At 40.9% G+C, this 22,914-nt stretch overlaps 1 protein-coding gene across 31 annotated transcripts in view; it reads right to left on the bottom strand.

Annotated features, from left to right (window-relative positions):
- The window catches only part of LOC125977523 (receptor-type tyrosine-protein phosphatase delta), a 196,162-nt gene that overhangs the window by 102,390 nt on the left and 70,858 nt on the right, over positions 1–22,914 (bottom strand). For all 31 annotated transcript variants that reach the window (XM_068651443.1, XM_068651452.1, XM_068651447.1 and 28 more), the window contains exons 5-8: positions 22,210–22,274; positions 21,620–21,755; positions 17,928–17,971; positions 6,359–6,406 (exon numbers count right to left, since the gene is read on the bottom strand). The gene's annotated coding sequence lies outside the window, so the exon portion shown is untranslated. The remainder of the gene's footprint in view (positions 1–6,358; positions 6,407–17,927; positions 17,972–21,619; positions 21,756–22,209; positions 22,275–22,914) is intronic.

The following is a 22,914-nucleotide window of genomic DNA, read 5'->3' as shown; positions in this document are numbered from 1 at the left end:
AATGGACTCCGGCTTTGTCAAAACAGCAGATTGATAGGAATCCTCAACGGGCCGGCGTTTTTGAAAGAGAGCAGCTCGAGAAAAGACGGATTACGTCCTCTTTGAAACAGCTAACCTCTGATTTCTGGTTTCTCTTTACAAAAAAAAAAAATCAAAAAAAGCTCAAAGAAATCAAATGAAAGACAGGCAAAGTGTTTTGTTTCTCATTTTTTCCAAAGTCCTATTCAACCGTTGCCGCCTTATCTGCCATCCGCAGCCGACCGTGTGGCCCGAAAACCGCCTTAATGCGACAAGTGTACGATAAACTCCACAGATCAACTTTTTCGATAGTCGCCGAGGCCATAAACAAGCGGGGGCCTCTAATCTGATAATCCACCTATGAAAGATTAGGGCACGGGGAGTATTATTGTGTTGTCACTCTTGCTTACAGGGTCACCCGGGCTTTGGCTGGCGGGGTTAGACATCCCTCAGTGAACCCCACAACGGTGTCACATCTCAGCAGGTGAGCTGAGGCGATAAGACTGACTGCGAGATGCTCAGTGGACACATTGGAAGTGTCACAGGTACTAATGAGAAAGCAAACAAGGTCAAAGGATCCAGGTCCTTGGTAAAATTTCCTACTCGTGTACCAAGCCGATGATGGGTCAACTGTTGGACTCCAAGATGACTGTTAGATTTTAGAGTTAATTTAGCATCTTTGCCTTTCATATGATGGGGTGTCAAACTTATTTTTGCCGCGGGCCGCATTATAGTCGTAGTTTGCTTCAAAGGGCAATTAAAATTATCAATCCAAAAAAATGTATGAACGTCTCATATTGTATATATTGTATAGGCTACACAACAAACTGATGAATAACTAGTTTTCAAAACAGAGATGAATAAAAACTGTTTAAATATTTAAAAATTAAATATTGAAATCAAATACTTAAAAATAAAAACGATTTGAAAAAAAATGAATGGTAATAAAAATTGCTAACAATATCTCTATTTTTTAAAAGTGAAAACAATTTGAAATTTTGGAACTGACATGAATTTGATGCATAATTTGTCTTCGCGGGCCGCCTAAAATGATGTGGCGGGCCGTATCTGTATAATTTAAAAAAAATGAATGGTAATAAAAATCGCTAACAATATCTCTATTTTTTAAAAGTGAAAACAATTTGAAATTTTAGAATTGACATTTAATGCACAGTTTGTCTTCGCGGGCCGCCTAAAATGATGTGGCGGGCCGTATCTGGCCCCCGGGCCTTGACTTTAACACCTGCGATGTGACTGATGATACTATATTTTATCATTTAGCCCATCTGTAAGCATGTTTACCCGCGACTATCACTATGCATTGCATGATTTATCCTGGCTGACTGGGATTAGGGTTTATCTAGAACACCGTTAACACAACCTGCCGCCCCCTTTTTATCTGGCATCCGACAAGACGTGTTTTTTTTTTGGAATCAAACACCGCCCTGAACTGTGCGGAGGAAGCCAGCGCCACGCTGCACAGACTTCACGGGAAAATGACAAGACAGCATTAGTTTACAAAAGCAGCTGATTTCAATAGACCCATCTGGGTCGGATGGTGGGGGGGCACCCCAGGGCGCCGTCCTCTGCACACTAATAAATTGGTAATTCTTGACAATGAGAGCACAGTAATGACTTTTCATGCATTACAAATGGTATTTCTTTGAGCCTTGAGGACAGAATTGTTGTTCTTAAACTTTTAATTATATAATTCAGAATACAATAAAAACCTTTCCCAAATGTTAATTGAAATAAATGATTTTTTTTTTTTTTTTTGTTGCCAAATTTAGTCTGTCCTGGTCTTCCTTTTTCTGTAAGACCAACTTGCTCATATTGTGCTACACTTGACAGAATCCATTACCGCGGGAAAAATATTGCGCAAACAGTACGTGTTACAAAAACTGCCCTTAGCACTAATCCTTTCAGTTCCTATTCACATTAATTGAGTTATTTTGGACTCTCAAACACTCCCATCATTCAACAATGCAAATAGAACGTTCCCAGTTGTCCCGTAAAATACATTATTTTAATAGCCTCATTACATTTTCACTGCTCGCTTTCATTGCCCCGTCTGATTTACGCCGCCGTCGTTTTAGCGCCGGTTGCCGTCCTGCCAAATATCAAGGGTCAACCTGGGGCGCGGCATCTCGGACCTTTAACTCCCGACGTAAATTTCATCAAGGTGAGCAAAAGTGTTTACCCCACGTTAATTTAGCCAGGTTGCTGACCCGTAAAATGAGCAAAGATAATACTGACCTTAACATGCTCTTCTGCACATGGAGGTAATTGCTAAGGCTCTGGGATCAATCAATATTGACTCGCTATGTTTTTTTTTCGTTGTTATTTAAACAGCATCCTTCTCAGGAGCTGAATGTGTAAAAGTGGTTTCAGATGGATAAAGAACATATCCCTAATAGTTTAACCTTTATCCGTCAATATGACGACTTATCCGTACGTTTATAGATTGCGGTCGGTCCGCTACAAAACTAGCTAGCTCGTCTTTAATTGCGCAAAGTCCATTGGTAAACATTACAAGTAAGTGACACAAATTTCCCGGGTGTTTGTGTAACTTTTTAACACCAAGCCGAGAGCGTTTTGGACCTCTTATTTCAAGTATGGTGCGTGGTCCAAACGGACTCGGTCCTCCGTTTAATTTTTCAACAAAGACTCGGCAGACATTTCCATCTCCACTTGATAAATCTCACCGTCTTCCTTCTGCTCCTTGCCACAGCCGAGTCATTTATTTTCTATTTCTCCCAGCTATATTTCCAAGTTAATATTTCATTTTTTTTTCTCATCGCACCTGACAAAAAGATGCCATGAGGAATGATAAGAAGTCTGAAACCTTTGCACTGCGAATTTACCTTTTTCTTATTATTTGTAAAGACTAAAATAGACGCTTGTCACGTCATCTTTTTTTTTTTTTCACGCAACTACAGTATGTTAATGACGATGAAACATTATGACTGATGCAAACACAAACGTGTCTCCGCCCCCTGCGGGAAAGATCACAAAGATGGCCTGACTGACGTTTCTATTTATAGTTTTTTCCAAACCAACAAAATCCTGATTGTGTCACTCAGACCTACTTTCGTAGCCGTCGGCGTAGCATTTATCATTCATATGCTTCAAAATGCAAGATTGCGAGGATCCATTTTTTTTTAAAGATCACGGCGATTTGCAAAGCTTTTAAATGAGGTGTGGAGTTGAGCGATGGGTAGCCGCATCCTTCCGGCTATTCAGCGAGGGGCTTTAATTTGAGTTTTAGAAGATTTCTTTGGGAGACATTGTTCGGCTAATGCGAATGGGACGGGCGGACGGGAGCTTAATGTTGATGAGGTGTTAATATCTAATATCAAAAGCAGATAAAAGCCTTATTAGCCCCCGTGGTCTGGCTGGAGTAGGAACTCATTACATGGAAGAGATGGAACGCAGATGGAGGAATACGACGACTGAAGGGCTTTGTCACACGACTCGCACGTCCTTAAGCTTACTGACAGGGTCAACTTCATTTTGGGACTAAAATGCCGAGGGTTTAGCCAAGTCGACATTGTTTGAGGGATCTAATTCGGACTTCCATAGACGGCAACATCGGGGGGATTACACTGTCTCAAGCCGGAGGCGCTTTTATAATCGCTTGTCAGTTTCGGAGTTTGCGCGCCGGGCGCAGCTTGGGTGGTTTCGAAAGGTCTTTGGTTCAATCCAATGTTGGCCAGATTAGTTTTCTGCGTTGCTTTTTGTGAGACTGTTTCTCTGCCGAGTGAGTTTGAATGTTTTCCTTGAGGCTTTCACAGTAAAGAGTTGGAAAATAAGAAGGGGGGGTGAAGTGAAGCAATATCGGAATGACTGTGTTGATGGTTTGTAATTAAGGGAACAGAATTTCTGTCGAAGCTGGATCAGCGGTAAATTGACTGGTCAGTGAAACCTCTACTTACGAACGTCTAGCGTTTAGACTTACGGACTTTTCGACTTTTCGAGGCTCAAGATTCTTTTGCCTCCTCTTAAGAATGAAATTCCGAACCCGGATAAAAAGACCCGTGAGGTGACTGAGTTATTTATTTTTCTCTCTACCCTTCGTTCAGCCACTTCCTGTTAGCATACTGAATTGACAAGTTCTTTCGTAGTTTGTCCGAAGTTTTTGTAGTAAAAAAATTAGCTTCTACTTACGAACTTTTCTATCGACGAACCTGATCAAGGAACAAATTTAATTCGTAACTGTAGTATGTAATATTAGGTTTGGCGCTATGTAGCAAAGTTACCATAAAGTTACGGCTTTGCAATCTTGCTGAAGGTTTAACGGCTCATAATTATCTGGTGGACCAGCCCGGTCCAATAGCATCATAAAAGTCCAGTGTCAAAAACAGAATGTTGTCTTTCAGGCAGCCGTGTTAAGCCTCAAAATTAACTGTCTTGGCTTCTTGAGGCTTAATGGTTTTGGGCAAATGCTGGCGGTATAATAAATGCAAGGCTAGGTGCGAAAGCACAAAGTAAGCACGCCATTTGCTGATCAATGCGTCGGTCTCAAAAAGAATGAACTCCGGGCTTGCCCATTGAGCGACAACATCAATAGCAAAAGCGCTCGCTTTAAACAAGCGGCCAAACGCCGTCGGGATCCGGCCATGCATCCCATTGATTTCAATTCAAGCCGACGCCAATCCCCGCAGGGTTTAGACTTTTAATTCCCTTTATGGCAAAGTCATTACACGGCATGTCATTAAGCCATTCTGGCACCGACCGACTCGGTGTTTAAGTACCGGCCAAGATGGCTTTGACCCGCGTTGACCTTTAGCTTCCCGAAACACACAAAAAAGGACCGTCCCCATTTCTACGGGGAGCTTTTCCAAAGTGCAGTTTATTACGGCTAGAAATTGACATTCATAAAGTGTTCAGACTCTGTGGACACTGTGACTTCATTAGGAAGAAGCACGCAGACTGCACTTTGATGATGTCCCGATGTTGACCAATCATTTGAGTCATTAAGCCTCAGAGTCGATTGGCTCGCCTGCACTGTCAGCACTGCTTATCGAAATAGACAATTATCTCCAATACGAAGCAGGACAAACTACTGAGTGCACTTTGCATTTACTTATGAACCAGGGCTGAGTTGTCCACAAATGGATTGCGGCAATCAAAAGCCGGATCGAGTAGGAAAATCGAGAAAAGGATCATCGAGAAGACCCTGCGACCTGTTTAGGCGTCAAAACGGTCGCTTCCCCCAAATAACTTTTCATGTCTTTGCGATCCAAACACAAATCCCGCTGTGTCCCACCCTTGAACATAATCGCCAATTTTGATATTTCCAAAAACTTGTGCAGATGTTAATCAAAGTCAAGGCTTAATCCCGAGTGCTGATAAGATGCTTCCACTTTTAACAGGCTCGTTTAAGCACAAGGGGGGAGGGGGGGGAGGGGGCTGGCTCGATCAGGTGAAATGAAGAGGAACTGATTGCTTATGGTGATTATACTGATTACATTTTAAATTTAAAAACTTTGCCCCCCCTCGCAGAGCATAATCCTTTGCAGTTACGCAGTCAATGACATCGCAATCTCCGTAAATGCCAAGGCCGAACGAACGCACGCGTCGGCCGGCGTATCTTAGAAAATGTCGAACTATTTTCTCCCAGGGGAGAGCGTTTTTTTTTTCAAAGTGCCGCATCAGCATTAATCCGTCAGCGTTGAATAAAACAATCATGTCGTGTAGACGCGACCTTCTCTTCTTCGGACTGTGAGCGGAATAAAACATTACGGACGCTTGTTCTCCAGCCGGCACATAAATGACATTGGCAAATCGGCGGTGTTGGACATTTGCATGAAATGCGGTGCCGCATTTGCATATCAGGGGGTAGGGGAGGCGGAGTCTTGTGAGGGTGAGTTGGAACATGGAGGCTTTACAATTGCGCCTTTTACAAGACAAGACAGATCATGACATGGCAGATATTGTGTTCAGGACCGACGACATGAGCTAACAAGCAAGAAGTGAAAGAAAGAGTAAAAATGTCTCCCATTAGTTCTGCTAGCACAAGCCGACCTCCCGACTAGCGTGCCGTGAAAGATCATCAGTGCCACGGGAAATGATTCAATGCCGTCTGAATATTATTTACTACAAATAATGAGTCTTTATCTATGCCGGTGACGTGTAGTGACAGGCAGAGAATTAAAAGCTCTTCCACTAGATGGCGCAATTAAACTATGCAATTCATACGACAGAATCAAAACACACCCCAGGCTGTTCCGACTAAGTATAAATCTCATGTCTTAACCAAGCTCCACTCAAAGACCATTTCGCTGTAAAGATAACGAGAAGAAATAGTGTGTGCATTAAAAAAAAAAAAAAAGCTTACCTTGGGGTGTTGGGTGTGAAAGTCAAGGAACATTCTCTCTGCTTAGACCTGCGGCAGAGGAGGGGAAACGGGTGTCACTCATGATTAGAAGGTAGAGCAATTACAGAGCAGCCTTCTTTACTCTGACAGTGATTGATCAATGAGGAACTCCCGTAATAAAGACAAGGGCTCGAGGGCTCCCACCACTAAATTGGCAAAGGTAAGAAGTGGGAATATGTTTGCCAAGGTAATCCCAGACACGGTCCGGAAACTGTTCTAAAATAACCAGACAGGCGACTTGCGCAATCCTGCCTGAAACCAAAGATGGAGAATTTTACATAATGTTCTTTTGTTACCTGTAAGGACTTCACACTTGTCTCAAAATGGTGTGAACTCAAGTGCTACTTCAGCTCGAGCTACCAACCGATGAGGAAATGGAGGGCTCTTTACAAGTCACTTGTACTCTTGTATAACCTTCCCAAAGAAGGAAATTTTTTTTACAAGGAGTGGAGGTCGCCAGAAGACTGTCCTAGGTCAAATGTTCTCTTCTTATTCTAGAAGTAATTTATATCACTGTTCTATGTCATCTGTGTCAAGTTTAAATCCACTGTTTGAGAAGTTGCCATCGTTCCTGGTGTACGTTACTTCTCTGGAATCGGGAGTCACTTTCTTGAGTCATGATGTTAACAGCAGTATTGAAGTTCAGTGTCATCTATGTCAAGTTCCACTTCATTGTTTGAGAAGTTGTTGAGAAGTTGTCATCTTTCTGGGTATACTTGATTTCTCTAGAATCGCTAGCTGAGTGTAGCTATACATAAGTGTCTTGAGCCATGTTAAGCTAAATGGTGGTATTGAAGATTCGAGTGTCAAGTTTAACTTCATTGTTTGAGAGGTTGTTTAGAAGTTATCGTTTTGGGTATACTTGATTTTTCTGGAATTGCTAGCTGAGCTATACATAACTGTCCTGAGCCATACTTGATTTTTTCTGGACTCGCCAGCTAGCTACGGATATTGTTAAGCTAAACAGCAGTATTGAAGTTCCATGTCAAAAGTTGAACTTTAACATTTGAGAAGTTCCAAAGTTTTCATTGTCTCGGGTGTTCTAGATTTCTCAAGAATAGCTATACATATCGTCATGTACCACGTTAAGCTAAACTGCAGTTTTGAACTCCCGTTTCGCCTTTCATGTGGTTGCCACGGAAACCATCAGAAGTGAAGTATTCAATGAGATGGCTGCAACATTACATGTTTCCATAAAGTGGCACGTTGTGACGTTTTATTTGTTTCCTCCTTTTACTATCCGGACTCATTGTGGACTCCGGGGGAGAACTGTCAGTGTTGATCCTGCGCATTCCCAAGCCAATAATACAGCTTATTTAGCCTTCACGGCTGCCGATGACCTTTTTCCATTTTGCCGTCCCCCTCCCTCGGAACAGCATCTCTCTACGACGGCGAGTGGCTGTGGCCGGGGTGAAGTTAATGATTTGATGTTAACTGCGAGATGGGTCCTTGGGAGCGTCAACAGTTGAAAAGAGCGAGCGTTTGGCTGGCGGCCTTGCTTGCTTCAGCACTTTGAGGCGCAGGTTTTAAGAGCTCGCCCTTTTCTTTCCCCCGGAATTAGCCCACAGGAGGGAAAGCTTGAAGAGGGGGGTTGGGGATTGCACAGCCATTCATCACATTAATGAGTCATGTCAGTTTATTTACAAAAAAAGGGGCTATTTTTCGCCCGCCCCAACCCACCCCCCTCTCCTTTGGAAGTTATTCACAATCACGATGCTGCGTTGTGATAATGTTGGCTGGAGTTAATTGAAAAAGGCAATACAGGAACTAATCTACAGTGGTGCAGGTAGCCAGCTGTGTCTGGCTGATTGCAACGGCGCGCTGGTTGGCTTCGGGTGCATTGTGACACAGAAGGAGCACATTTGCTTGGATTTTGGGGATGGAGAGACTCGGCCAGGCGGGCTCCAATCATTAGCACATGGGCGAGCTTTAAAGGCCAGAGGCGACTTGTTTGTTACACCTGCGCTCCCTCGCAACCAGCTGTGCCGGATGTGGGCTGGATGGATTCGCCCCCGAGACCCCCCCCCCCCCAACCGAGAAAAATTGCATTTTGGGGGCTGACTTTCCAATGGCCCGAAATGTTTTAAGACAATTTAATATATATATATTCATACATCTGTATCTATCTATCTATCTATCTATCTATCTATCTATCTATCTATCTATCTATCTATCTATCTATCTATCTATCTATCTATCTATCTATCTATCTATCTATCTATCTATCTATCTATCTATATAATTAAAAACATTAAACTAATTTATAAATATATATATATATTTATTAACATATATATATATATATATATATATATATATATATATATATATATATATATATATATCAACATTAAAATAATTATATAGAATATATAGAATATATATTAGAAATAAATAAATAAATAGATAAACAAATTAATAGATAAATAAATTTAAATATATATATATATATATATATATATATATATACACACTATATACACACACACACACACACACACACACACATATAACAAAAACTCTTTGATTTCAATGTGTTTTTTTTTTGGTAATGTTAATTTATGCTCAGTTGAGTATGAAGAAGAGTCCAATAAAAGAGAAGAGAGGAATGCAAACCTTTTTTTTTTTTTTAACTACAAAAAGGTTTTGAAGTTATTTGATGGTGATGAATACCGACAGCAACGAGAGCCAGACGTTCTTACTGTATATATATATATATATAGCACTGCTGTCAGTGAGGGTACAGTGGAGATGAAGCCGAGAGTGAGATGAGTGATGCTTTTTATCGCAAAGAATTATGCATTAAAGCAGCAAAATATATCTAATGTTTGATGTTCTTACACTAGATTTGCTAGGTCCAAAAGAAGATCTCACTCGAATTTACTGTTAAAAAAAAATCTGTAATTGTAGCACATCCCCCTCCCCCCCCCACTACTGAGGATTCCAAAGCTGTGATCTGATTTAAGACACAATAGACTGATGAATCACAGAATAGGATGAGTCACTATTTATTTACCTCGTCTAATTGGAAATGTCCGTCACGGGGCAGCAAAGCGCATCCTCTCTCGAGCCATTATCCCGCCGCCTTGATCCCTTGCAGGTATTTCACGGTGAGTGATGTACTATGTGTCAATGGGGAGCTTTTTGAAAGCATTTTTTTTTCCCATATATATACAGAAATGGCGGGGAGCCGGAAAGATGCAGAGGTCTGCAGGTTAATCATTGTTTTGTTTGCTTCCACGCTTGCAGAAAAGTCATCTGTTTTCAAGTCCGATGTTTGACGCGGCCCACGGTGACTTTATGATTACACCGTCAGCCGCTTGGCTTCAAAGCGTCGTGATTAGCAGAAGCTGTCGCCCGCCGCCGGCGCCACCGCCGCCTTTGAGCCGGCCGGGCTGCCTTCGAGCTTAACGCCCCCCCAGTGGGTTGTCGTTAGCTTCTGTCTTGTCTCGACGCGTTTGTTTCCAGGACGTCTTAAGAAATACGGGAAAAAAAATGACTCGGTTTCAGGGAGGCGGTCCTGTTTTATGCAAATGAGCCACTGCTGATCCCGCCTCCTATTGTGGGTTGTGCCAACGTGAGAACAGCTGGAGCTAGCGTGTGCTAATTTACTCAGCTCACTTCCGCTTTACGCAATTCCTTTGAGTTGAAAACGTGACGATGAAATAAAAAAGCTATTTAATAGAACAAGGACAAATCCCATCCGTCTATTTATTGTGACTATTGGAGAAGTCCGCAAGTTCCCGACGAACGCTTTCACATTGTTTTTCACATGCGGAGAGAGCGAGTGAGAACGGGAGAGCATTTCACGCATTGCTCAAGGTCCTTTTGGATACTCCCCATCCCACATCTCCCTGCACAATTAATTTTATCTTTGGGGTATTATCAAGAGGGAGCCTGGCAAAGCAGCATGACAGAAAAAGCGTCCAGAACCCCCGAGGCTCAGGGTGGGGGGATTAATCTGTTTGACAAGATCTCTCTCAAATGATTTTGCCTTGGCTTTGCTTCCGTTAGATGTTTGCCACTCGCCGGCGTGTCTGAGGGGGCGAAGGAAAAAGCACGGGCGAGCAACGTACGAGCTACTGAGCGCTGTAGACACGCAAAGGCGGAATTTGACTCCTTGAGTGCCTGCGATGGAATTTGTCATCATGAAGAGTGTCACCCAATGGAGAAAAGATGACGGAGATTATTTCGATTCACAGGTAGAAGTACATGCACAGTATATACACACACTACTAAGTACTACTACTACAAAATCACGTGCAAAAAGTTTGTGAAGTTTGTAAAATTAAATAAAATTCTTACAATGGGAAAATGATTTATTATTAATTATTTTAAATTGTTTATTATTAAATATTATTATTTATTTATTATTATGAAAATTATTTATTATTATGGATTTTTCGGGGTCATCAAAAGTATAATTTTATCATTGCTAGTAATTTATAGAAATTATAGAAACTAAGTACTACTACTACAAAATCACGTGCCAAAAGTTTGTAAAGTTTGTAAAATTAAATAAAATTATTACAATGGGAAAATTATTTGTTATTAATCATATTAAATTGTTTATTATTATTATTTATTCATTATTATTAAAATGATTTATTATTATGGGTTTTTTGGGGTCATCAAAAGTATAATTTTATCATTGCTAGTAATTTATAGAAGAAACGTTATAAAAAATATTCTAACATTTTGATTTCATTTTTTTTAAAAATGACTACCTTTGCTTCATTAACAGTGACAACGTGTTAGCAAAAAAAAAATTCCATTGACCTAACCTTGCGGTGCTAAGCGAGCATTAGCGTTACGATAGCAAACCATACGGTCGGATTAATGAATTCCTTCTGAAACAGGTTAGCCTGATTCCGCCAGTTTGCGCCGCTATTGGCACCCAGCAGACGTTTGACGCATTATCCGACACGTGGAGAATTAATCAAAGTAATGATTGAATCATTTTCTCAAGCGCAATTCATTAAACATGCCAATGAACTCATCTTGAGCAGCTGTCCTTGCCTCACCGCTTAATCACTGGCGAGAATTAGCGTGCGGCGGATGCAGAGCACGTGCGCTAATCTCCGCAAAGTGCATTGTTTACAAACAGTAATTAATACTGCAGCGTGTTTTCGCGCAATCAGTGACTGCAGTGCACTTGGGGGACTAGCGGGGGAGAGTCGGGTCGCTTCCACCGCACTCGCCACGGCTTGTTAACAACCGAGACGGAGTGCTGACATTAAAGCGCCCGTGGTTTCCGTGGTTTATGGCCGCCCAAACAGGCTGACAAGAAAGAACTGTGGGAGAAAACTTGCTAATTCGACACAATCTGAAAATACACAAGGTGAAATAACTAGAGGTGGCAAAAGAAATCTTAAAAATAGGACTGATTCAACTTCTTGTGAAAAAAGTACATTAATTCAGTCACTGCCGTGCATGCCAACTCGAATCCAACCGTTAACCGCCACAGATGCATGTATTTGTCAAATTTGTTTTTCAAAATCCACTTTGGAAGTCACAAATGTTTAGCTCTAGTCAGCATTGCTCACAGCATGCTTAAAAACATCCATTTACAGTTTTGTTTTTGCTGTTTTGTAGAAATACTTGCATTGTTTCTTTCCACAAACCCCAATTTTCTCTGCTTTTTGGTCTGAAACTGGTGTTTTTGGTCAACCAAAATACTGATTTTTTTTTCCTGATGCAAGAAGATAATCTAGTTTTTTTCTTTTGTTTTTCTAAATTTGGTGTTTGCTTAAATTGTCACAGAACAGAACATTCAGAATAGAATATAAATATTTTTTTCCCTCATGCAAAAAAATAAGCTAAATTTGATGTTTGCTTATATTGTCATAGAACAGAATATTCAGAGTAGAATATAAATATTTTTCTTCCTCATGCATAAAGATAAGCTAGTATCTTAATTGTATCTTTCTAAATTTGGTGTTTGCTTATATTGTCATAGAACAGAATATTCTGTTGGTTCATCAAAATAATCAAAACAACCAGTAATATGAAGAGCTCTGCATTATATACAACAATGTTGATAAAACAAAATGGGGAAAAAAGTCTACTAAACACCAGAGCGTGTTTGTGCGAATGATCTGGGGGAGGGCTTCATCCAAAATGGCTATTCCACAATGGCCTAAATCACACATGTGGCGTTCATGGTTCATAAAGCCCGACATAGGAGGCATCTATTCTGGGTGACATCTGTCACTAGGCAACAGAGTGCACGCAATATAGCATTAATATAACAGTAATTACATATAAGAGGTTCCTCTATCATTAGATTGGGGGAAGTGGAGAGGGGGGCGAATCTGCATTTAAAAAGGGGAAATTAGCATATTCATAATGGCTTTAATATCTTGAACAAGTATTTTATATTTCAGGATAATGAGGTAACTTTTTCCCTTATGATCTGAAGCTTTGAAGGAAAAACAAGATTTCTTTTGTTTCATGTTTATGCTTGTAACACAAATCGAGTGTATCTCAAATCATTTTTTCTTATTGGAATGAATGGAAATCTTATTAATCTGTTCTAGCCTTTCTCTCCAAAAACAATTATAAATGTTGCAATGGGAAAAAGGCATTCCCGTTATGCTTTATGACGTAAAAATAACACAATTGTGAAAAATTTGTGAGTTCAGTCACTCGTATCTCAAAGCATCACTGAACAAGGGTGAGATACCACGTTGGTCTTCTAAGTCTTAGATTGTAAGACACAGTTTTGGATCAGAACGCACAAAGAATGCCACTGGATTGTTGCAAAATTGGATAGACAGCTAAAAAAAAACATTTTCTTACATAGTTTTTTTTTTTTTTTTTTTTTTTTGCAGTTGTCAAGAACTTTCCGCCTTTCCAGTATAATTGTCAGCAAAGTGAGCCCATTCACACAAGTGTTACCCAAATCCATTTGAGTCACTTTTAATGAGATTTTTTAAAGGTCCACTTCAGGTGTTCAAAGCGGTTCATGCACCTTTCAGCTCAAATATTACAATAACACAAAAAAATGGCTTCCACCTCCGATAGTTGCTCTGATCCGCCTTTCCGAGAAGCACGGTGTATTTTGAGAAAAGAAAAGAGCTCGGTTAAAAGGTTAATATCCGACAGGCAGAACAATTCCGTGCTATTGCAGCGGCGCCTTCTTTTTCCTTTTCTTTTGGTACTGGCGATCATTTCCGTGCACACCTGCACGGAGTCATGGTGCTGTCTCGCACACTCGCTCGCGCCCCTCCCCCCTCGGTGTACAAGCGGCGGCAGAGTCATCCATCCAGACCCGCAGACCATGAAATTAGGTTAAGACGTAAGGCTGTGAATGACACAGGTGCGGATACAAATGAGAACATCGGAATGAAAAAGCACGGCTCCGAGACAGCTGATTCGCCACTCGTTCCAGGCTCCTCGGAATTACATTTCACAGCTTCTCGTTATTTTATTAAGCACACTTCTTTTCTGTTGTTTATTAAGAGTCGAGCCAAGGTATTAGCATGCCGGAGTTTTAGCTCAAAATCCAATTGGGGGAAGCAAAAGTCCCTAACGGTTCTCTGTACTCGTGTGTTTTAGTTTGTAATTAAAATCAAATGGGCAGTTTTGTCTGTCGAGATCGTAGTCTATCGTAAATAAATGGCACGATTACATATCGGGGACTTTTAATTGTCTTTGTTTCTCTTTTGAGGCTGGACAGAAACGTTATTGACCTAGGAAGACGGGTGACTGTTGCGAATTGCTTCTGCTGATGGTTTAATTTCCAGGGAACATGGGAGTGCCACAGGGATCCATATTAGGTCCACTGTCTGTCCGTTTATGTTTCTGTTTCTATATATACACACATAAATCTATATTACACATATACTGTATGTATATGAATGAATAAATAAAATAAATAAAATAAATAAATATTTATTTATGCATACATATGCATTTACCTTTTTAATGAATTTAATCATGATCATTTTAACTTAATATTCATTATGGTTATTTTCTTTGGGTTTTGTGGGGGGGCTTGTGTATATATTGAATTATATTTGCTTAATTACAATATATTTAACAAGATGTTGCTCACTCTTTCCACTCGAACAGATAATTAGCTTTGTTTCAATTCATTGTAAGTGTCAGATGTGAGTTTCTTAGCCTTGTCAAAAATCTTGCGCTTGTTTACCTGGTTCCTGTCATCGAATGTGAATTGAATTTTTAAGTGGAGATTTTTTTTTTCCCCTACTATCATTTTTACTCCGAGTCTTTTTTCTTTCCAAGCCATCGCTTTTACTACGGCAGGTGATGCAACAGCAGCCGTAGTTGTGCTTTTCTATCTTGTCAGTTCTGTTTGTTCAAGACGCTCAAACTCACCGCACTTGGCCCGCGTTTAACAGCTGTTATTATGTGGCTGCCAAAATGCAATCGACTTTTTCTTTTTTGCAAGTGTTCTTATTTTTCCTCAGCTTGACACCCAGACACTTTTTGGCCACTTTCTGTGACTGTAATGTGCAAAAGGGAGAAAAATGTGTGGTTGCCGCCTCATCGGTTGTCTTCTACAGTTGTTTACTGCGCAAAGCACCAGCCGCGGTGCTTTGTACTGGCTCTGGGAAAATGGACACTTTTGACATTTCACAGCGGGAATGCTTGCAAAGCGTTCATTCCCACTTTGACATGTGACGAGTAACTGCAGTCCACTTTCACTTGGCCATTACTGCTAAAAATGCTTCCATTGTACTCGAATGGGAAAATTCAGAGATATTTGGCAGCTTGAAGAGTTTATTAGATATTTTTTGTGATATATTTTCCCTCTATGGCACATTTCATATATTGACCGCCATGCACCAACGTACCAATTTTGGCAGTGCTTTGAAGTGGCTTGGCATTGTACGACGGGGACAGTGCTAAATTTGTTCGGTGTGACTTCAGACTTTTCTAATGCTTTTTTTTTTTTTTTGCTCCCTCTGCTCCGTTAATTTATGAGCCTCCCAATGTGATTAAAATTCAATAATTTTGGGAGCTTAAGATCAGGGGATGCTTTGAGAATAATTGTCAATTTTGGCTATGTGAAGCCCTTTGAGACTGTTTGTGATTTAGGGCTATACAAATAAACTTGACTTGACTTGACTTCTAATCTTAACGAAATGGGCCTTGGTTCAAAGTTGGGATAGCCTTGTAAAGGATTCCTGCATTTTCCTACTAGAACATATATTTAAAAAAAAAAAAAAATCGTATTTATTTATTTATTTTAAAAATGGTTGACTTCCTGTTCAATTTAATGAGTCCTTCAGGAATTTTTGATTTCCTCTTCAATTTAATGAGTCCTTCAGAATTTATCGTGGGTCCTGCTGTCCACCCGATTTTAAGTAAATTAGTGAAGCTGGTATAAATAAATAAAAACAGGGGTTGCGAGGGAGAGTTTTGGTCCTGGTTGGGGGGGGGATCACATTTTGAACCCCTTAAATATGCATAATTGTTCATTAGGAATCACAACCTTGTAAATACTTAGCTCAGCTTCAAATAACACTGATCAACAGCAAGTTTTAATCAGAGATATTTTTTGATTGTGGTTTAAAAAAAATGTTATTTTCTAGTACAGAGATGTTTTCATTTTTTGTTTTTATATTTGACCAATCACAGCTAGAGTAATGCGGATTTTTAATTTATAGCTATGACATTGCAGAAAAAAAATGTAGGTTTTAATTTATAAATATTACTCATATATTTATTATAGGCTCTTTATATGATGGATAGCAATGCTTTAAGAAATCAGACAGAAATTTCTATTGTGCTTCTTGAACAAAGCGTCTCCTGACCCGTGTCAATATGAACTTCATTTTAGCACTGGCGAGCATTTGAATATGACCAATATGATCCGTATTGTGCACTTCATTGACTGAACGATTTCATATCCGGTCAGAATTGGGAATGAAGCTGCTCTTTTCAATTTATGCAAAGCGTCTGGCCATTTTGCTTCGGCGAGCTCTCACTGGCGGCGGCCGCGGCAAATGTGAAACACGGCGAACCACCTGGCTTGCGGCTCACTCAAGGAAAAAGAGCATTGATCTGCCAAAGTGAGCGGCCATCTTTGTACGTTCGCTGTCCATGAATTGGAATTGCTCATTTCACCCGCTTGAGTCGCATTTCAGACACGTGGCCGTCAAAGCCGCTCGGTGTTATTTGCGTCACGCTAAACGATAAATAACGTCGTTGTTTTGGCGAGCTGGTTTCGCTCCCTTTCCCCCGGCCAAGGACACGCGAGTATAAAAAGTCTGAAATCACAAACTGTTAGATTCTTAACGGTTTGGGCCTTGCCAGCTAGCAATGTGTCAGCAAGAGCTAATTTGGTGTTGCCAAACAGATGCTCTGAGTATGGACAATATCCGTGGCCAAGAACTCTGTCATTCACGAGTGCATTGATTCTAAACATATCGTAAAAGTACACGTGTTTCATTCTTCAAAAATGGTCAGATTGATTTTTTATTTAACTTTTAGGTTATCCGCCCTCAAACATCTCCTGATGGTCCAAAATGCTGCCGCTCGCCTCTTAACTGCAACACATAAGAGGGAGCACATAACTAACTTGCATTTGTCTTTAAAGCTTCACTATTGGGCAACTTGAATGTTTAAAATCTCTAAATAAACGTGGAAATTTTTTGTTGTTAAATGATGGCCTCATTTTATGGGGATAATCACAAATAACGGTACGGTAATAGCAATAAATTCCAGTGTAATCGATATTTCGATTTTGGCTGCTTTTATAATCATTATTTATTTATTTATTTATTTATTTTAATATTTTCTTATTTTACTTTCCCACTGTCCTTTAAAATTGCATTTAAAGATTTCAGGAGTTTTTTTCCAAACTTCAAAATTACAATGCCCGAGCTCCCCAGGTTAGCCCGCTAAATCCAAAAACAAGATCACAAGATGAAATAAGATATGATAGCTGCTTATTCCACAAATTGTGGCTATAGCAGAATCAAAATATGAGTGGCTTGAATTTCATTTCAAGAATAAAGTATTCAAAATGCAAGGCTGACTGGAAATGAGTTGATGTGGTTTTAAAATCAGCCAATCGTTGCTTTATTTACCGTCATTTCGATCTCAATCGAAATAATACCGAGTTAACACGACGATACGCGAAACGGATCCGAGACGTCATCCCGGTAGAAGCAATTGGCAGCCTCATCCGTCACGTGTTTCTCCCGCCCCGTTTGACTACTCATAGACCGTCCCGCCTACTTTGCCATCGCCGCCGCTCCATGACAGTCTCATCACACTCCATCAATCAGGCTCGCCAGGCCCGCCAAGTCCCAGTCTGGTCCCATCAGTGCCAGTCAGTCTCCCGCTGCCTTCGCAGTCACTTTGCCAGATGTAGTCTACTACTCCCCCCTCCCTCCCCTGACCGGATTCTCGCTCAAGTTGTAGTCCAGACTCGACTCGCTTGATTTGATATCACTTGACATTTTTCACTTGGCCCCTTCACGTGGAAGACTTAGGAAAAAAAATAAAAAAGGAGGTGATGCGCGGCGTGAAATTGAAGCGAAGTCGTCCTTACCTGCCGCGGGCCTCATGTCGTGGCGGACGTCTCCGGGAAGAGAACTGCGTAAACAAGGGAGACAGACGGCAAGAGTGTGGAGATGAATGGCTTCATCAGCGCCTCTTGTTACCTGATCGCTTTGGGTTTGCAAGCTGCAAACTACGGCAAAAGTCTCCTTCAGGCAATTTTATTGACTTGCTTTGGGTGATTACAGTTTGTTTTTTTTCCCCCTCGAGCCATTTTCACGACTCATCTTGTAATAAGTGATTAGCAGAGACTCCGAACAAAAAAATGGACAAATTTGCTGTGGGTGCAAAAGCATAGATTGACTCCAGTGTAAACATGTTTTTGTTTTTAATCCGCATTGAGTGAGCTTTAATTTGACTCGGCTATTGTTTAAAATGTGTTTTTTTTAATTGTTTTCTTTTTTTTCAAACAGCAGAGTCAAATGAGACGATTATGAAAGTGGTCATTTTAGTATTCCCGAGCCAAAGTGTTAATTCCAAGTCAATTTTCTGTGTGAATGTCATCTGCTGATGGAAATTCGTAGAGGGAAGAAAAAAAAGCAAGCAGGCTGAATATTAAGTTTCTGGTGACTCCCAGACCAGCGGCATGCCGAGATGCTTTTTTTGTTTGGAAATATAATAACGAAAATGTTGTATCTGCCGATCTGTACATGTGGCGCATGCAGCAGACCGCATGGCCCAACACAACGACTTCACCAAACCTTCGATCGTGTGCCCATAAAACAATGCTAATCTGTGATAAGAACGCACCTTTTTTTAGCTTTTGGCTAAGCTAGCTTCCAAGTCATGGGCAAAGTAAGTCAGCATGTAAATTAGCTGCACTGGTCGATCAGAGGCAATACGGTGTGCAACGGTTTAGCATGTTTTGAGCTTCTGCTACTTTACCACAAGAAGCTAACTCACAATTATTTGAATAATCAAGGAATGCTTTTCCAAAGGGCAAATGTTTTACTTTGTTTAGTTCACCACAAAACCAATCAGCGTTTTGTCATGGAAGATTCCAGAAAATGTTGATTTTTTTTTTAGAATTTTAGACTGAAAAAGTTATCCAAACCATTAATCAATTATGAAAAATAATAATCGATTACTTTGATAATTAATTTTCGATTAATCGGCGCATCTCTTATTACCGCCAATACTTCCTTGACACCAATTGCTATTTAGACAGTGACCTCTTGTGGCATCTTTAAGTAAAAATAGCTTGGAGTCCGTTTAAAAACAAATATATCAATAGCAAAGCGTAAATATGCGCAGATTACTGTATTGGACCGAAGGCCCTCAGTCTGCAGCCGCCATATTTCATTACATAGCAATGAAGCTTAGGACGCAATCAAGCATATTTAGCTGTCCTCGTCTCGCACACGCACACACGCGCACAGCGCTCCGCCCCCTCCCAAAGCAATTATTACTCCCCATTTTTTTTACTGTGCCTCGCCATGGGGAAAATGAAGCGCGATACTTATCAGTTCAATGCATACACAAGTGACTGGGACGGAGGGCGAGGAGGAGGCACGTGCGGGCGGCACCGCGCACGCCGGCCTCATTTAGGCCGCCAGGACCGACGAGCGCCGGCCGCCATTAGCCGCGCGCCGTCAGCACATTTAGGGGCGACCGGCCGAGCGGCAGCCGGCGGGAGATACAGAGATAACCGTAAACATGTCACCAAAAAAAGCATTGTTATTTGCATTCATAGCGGGAGGAGGCAAATTGATGTGGGGTCAGACAGGGAAGGTGAGGGTTTATGACCTGTGTATAGCGCCGCTGTCGGCAGAGCTGATCTATCGGGCCGGCCAGCCTTGTCGGGCTTTACGCCTGATTATATTATCACGGCTGACAATCAATGCGAGAGAAGGATCCTGCCCATGCGGCAAGGGGAAAGCCATCAGCGGGGGCCTTTGGACCACAAAACGAGACAATGCTCCCATGGCGGTGCAGAACATCTGGAGGCGACTCTACTTTTCCTTTCCTGAGCGATTTTCTTCTAAAAACGGGCACAGTAACGCTTTTCTATGATTATTATTATTAATAAACCGAACTTGCAGCCTCCTGCTGATGGCTGCCATTTCTTATCACGCCGCCTCAAGAAAGCACTTTTGGAGGCGGCGAAAATGGAAGGCGTTGGTGTTCAAATTACTTAAGCTGCCTACGAAGGTCTTTGCAGATATGTAGAAAATAGAAAAGTGCGGAAAAGTTCAGCTTTCCAAACGCGCCGCCGGTACTGCCTCTGCTACCCTTAGCTTGATGAACTCACATGCTCCATCTTTTTTTTGTTGTTTTTTGGGAGGCGCTGCCACATTGAGTGAGCAGGGGAGGGCGGGTGACAAAAGCACAGCGGGGAAGGAAGACTGAGGGGGACGCGAGGGGCTAAGAAAAGACGAGTGCCGAGCCACGAGACACTTGTGCTTCCACTCGCCTGCTCCCAACTGTTCCCGGTGTAGCAGACACGGGCCACAGCACAGACAGATGGCAAGGAGGTGTGTGCGCATGTGCACACTCGTGTGTGTGTGTGTGTGTGTAGTGTGTTGTGATGCAGATGTGTTAACGTCGCAACCAAATAGATTGTGTACTTTATCAGAGCGACAATGAAAAGTTAATTTCTGTGGCAAAGGTAAAGATAGTTGATTCTCTACTGCAAGACTGCCCTCTAGTGGAGGGGAAGGGTTAGGAATTGGCTCGACAGCAAAAAAGAAAAAAAAAAAAAGCCATTGTAATGATTGATCATACTGAGAGTTGCTTCTAATATTTTGATATGCCCTTGGGGATATTTCAGAGGGCTGAAGTGTAGTTAAGTCTATCTTAAGTTGTAAATGGCGAATGTTTAAAACGGGACTGCGGCCTGATTAAATGACCAACACTTAGGAGGATTTATTGGAATAATAAGCTGTGTATAGTTACCCCTTTAAAAATGTTGCCGGCGCTGTGCTGTACTATATACTAAAACCGTATTCTTATCTATAATTTAGAAGGTGAATTTGACATTTTCAAATATCTTTCTTGAAAGCATTTATGTGGCGAAATACGTCATTTCCCAGAAAAGTAAAGAGCATTTTTCTGACATTGCAAAAACGTTATACACAATTATGTTTCAATCTACATTTGTTGTGTGCTTCATAAACAAAGGGTGCCATCTGGTGGCTATGCCAATTTACAACTCACAGGCTAATGACGTGAGGCATTTCCAGTCACGTGACCAGCCTCATTGTGGATCACACACTCGCCTCGGCGCTCTGGGCTCTTAACGCTCACCCCCGAGTAGTTTCCATTCAGATGAGCTTTTATTAGCTCCATTGTACATTGGAAAAATCACAAACTTCCACAGTGCGAGCGCTGACACCGCGCTCTGCTGATTCACATGATTATTTTATGCAAATGAGATCAATCTGTGCAGGGGAGGGGGATCGTTAATTGTACTTATATTATATGTATTTATATTAATTGTACGTATGATATTAATTTTAATCATATGATATGTCAAATGTAAAGTGCATTATAAATAAAATGCATTATTATTATTATTATTATTATTATTATTATTATTATTATGAATTACGACAATGTTTTTGCGCAAGTTTGTAAGCTTGTAGTTCTACTGAATACTGCAGTGTTCTGGGATGTGTTTCTAATTATTTGACATTACTTGAGCTGACGTGTACTGTACCTAATGAAGAGGGCGGGCCTACTTACCATAAAACGAGGCTGGGGTCACACTGGTGCCAACATGCTGTCCCGATGCCGCGAGTGGAGCTCGCTGACCCACGGGTGGAATCAACACGCCCCAGGGGACGGGCTGAACCGGGGAGACGCAAATGCAACAAGCGTGCTGATTGAATGAGATAAAGGAAAAGTAGAATTATTGACTTGAGAAGTCTAATTAAAAGTAAAGTATATATATTTTTTTTTTACAAAAAAGTGGTCAGCTCATTTGGATGAAAATCAAATAACAAAAAAGTGAAATGAAATTATGAATATTTACTTGAAAATAGAAATGGAATACACTAGTTTTTAAATAACAGTCCCCAATCACATATAAATTAAAAGACACAAACAAATCAAATATGAATCAATTTACCAAATGAAAGAAAACTAAATAAATGGCTCGCATTGTCGTTTGAAATTAAAAGAGCAGTATGTGTACATGTCCACTAGAGGTCACTGCAGCATCGCGTATGTATTGCATCCTATTTTGATGCTGGGAGCAATTCAAAAAGTAATAAAACTACCAAAAAAAATGTGAATTGATATTAATAATAATTACAAAAAATAAACATTCCTACCTATTTAGAATAAGAGTTGCTATCGCTGCCTCAGACCAGAATGAACGAAGCTCCTCTGAATTTCCCTGCAGAAACACACGCAGACAAGTTGAAAGTTTAGTAAGTTTAACTTTTCTTTTTTAGACGTAATAAAATAAACAACAATAATAGTTTGCTATGATTTTAACTGAAACCCTCCTGATGACATAGCAAATGAGTCATCAGCCGCCACCCAAGCAGCTTTCTTCTCCTGCCAAACGTTCAGAGCACATCCGGCAGGTGCGGCGGCGCCATTTGCTTTCTTTGTCGGAGCGAGCGAGGGAGCGAGCGAGCTGCTCCAACATCACAGCCCGCTTTTGAGTTTGACACCATTGTGTCAAAAAAGTCCGCGCGCAGCTCGTCAGGCTCAAACAAGGCAGTTGCAAATGAACACAAGCGGGGAGGCGCTGGTTCTGTTCCGGCACTTTCCTGCCTGCCTGGCATCACTAGAATATTCATTATGTGGAACATGAATTGTGCAAATTGCACAGGAGGGTTATTTTAGGGTCTGAGTGTGCCATTCTTACACTAAATGACTCACAAAAAAATTTTCAAGAAGGCACGCCACAAAACTTAGACTGTCGGCCATTTTGGTTTGAAGCAGTTATTTTACGGTTACTTTAAAATTTAACAATTAGACACTAAAAATACAAGTAACATTCACTTTTGGCCATTGAGCGTTGGGCG

Source organism: Syngnathus scovelli, chromosome 1 (assembly GCF_024217435.2).
Source record: "Syngnathus scovelli strain Florida chromosome 1, RoL_Ssco_1.2, whole genome shotgun sequence".
Classification (NCBI taxonomy): domain Eukaryota; kingdom Metazoa; phylum Chordata; class Actinopteri; order Syngnathiformes; family Syngnathidae; genus Syngnathus; species Syngnathus scovelli.
Note: the sequence above shows the minus strand (reverse complement) of the source record. Positions and strands in the feature narration are given on the sequence as shown.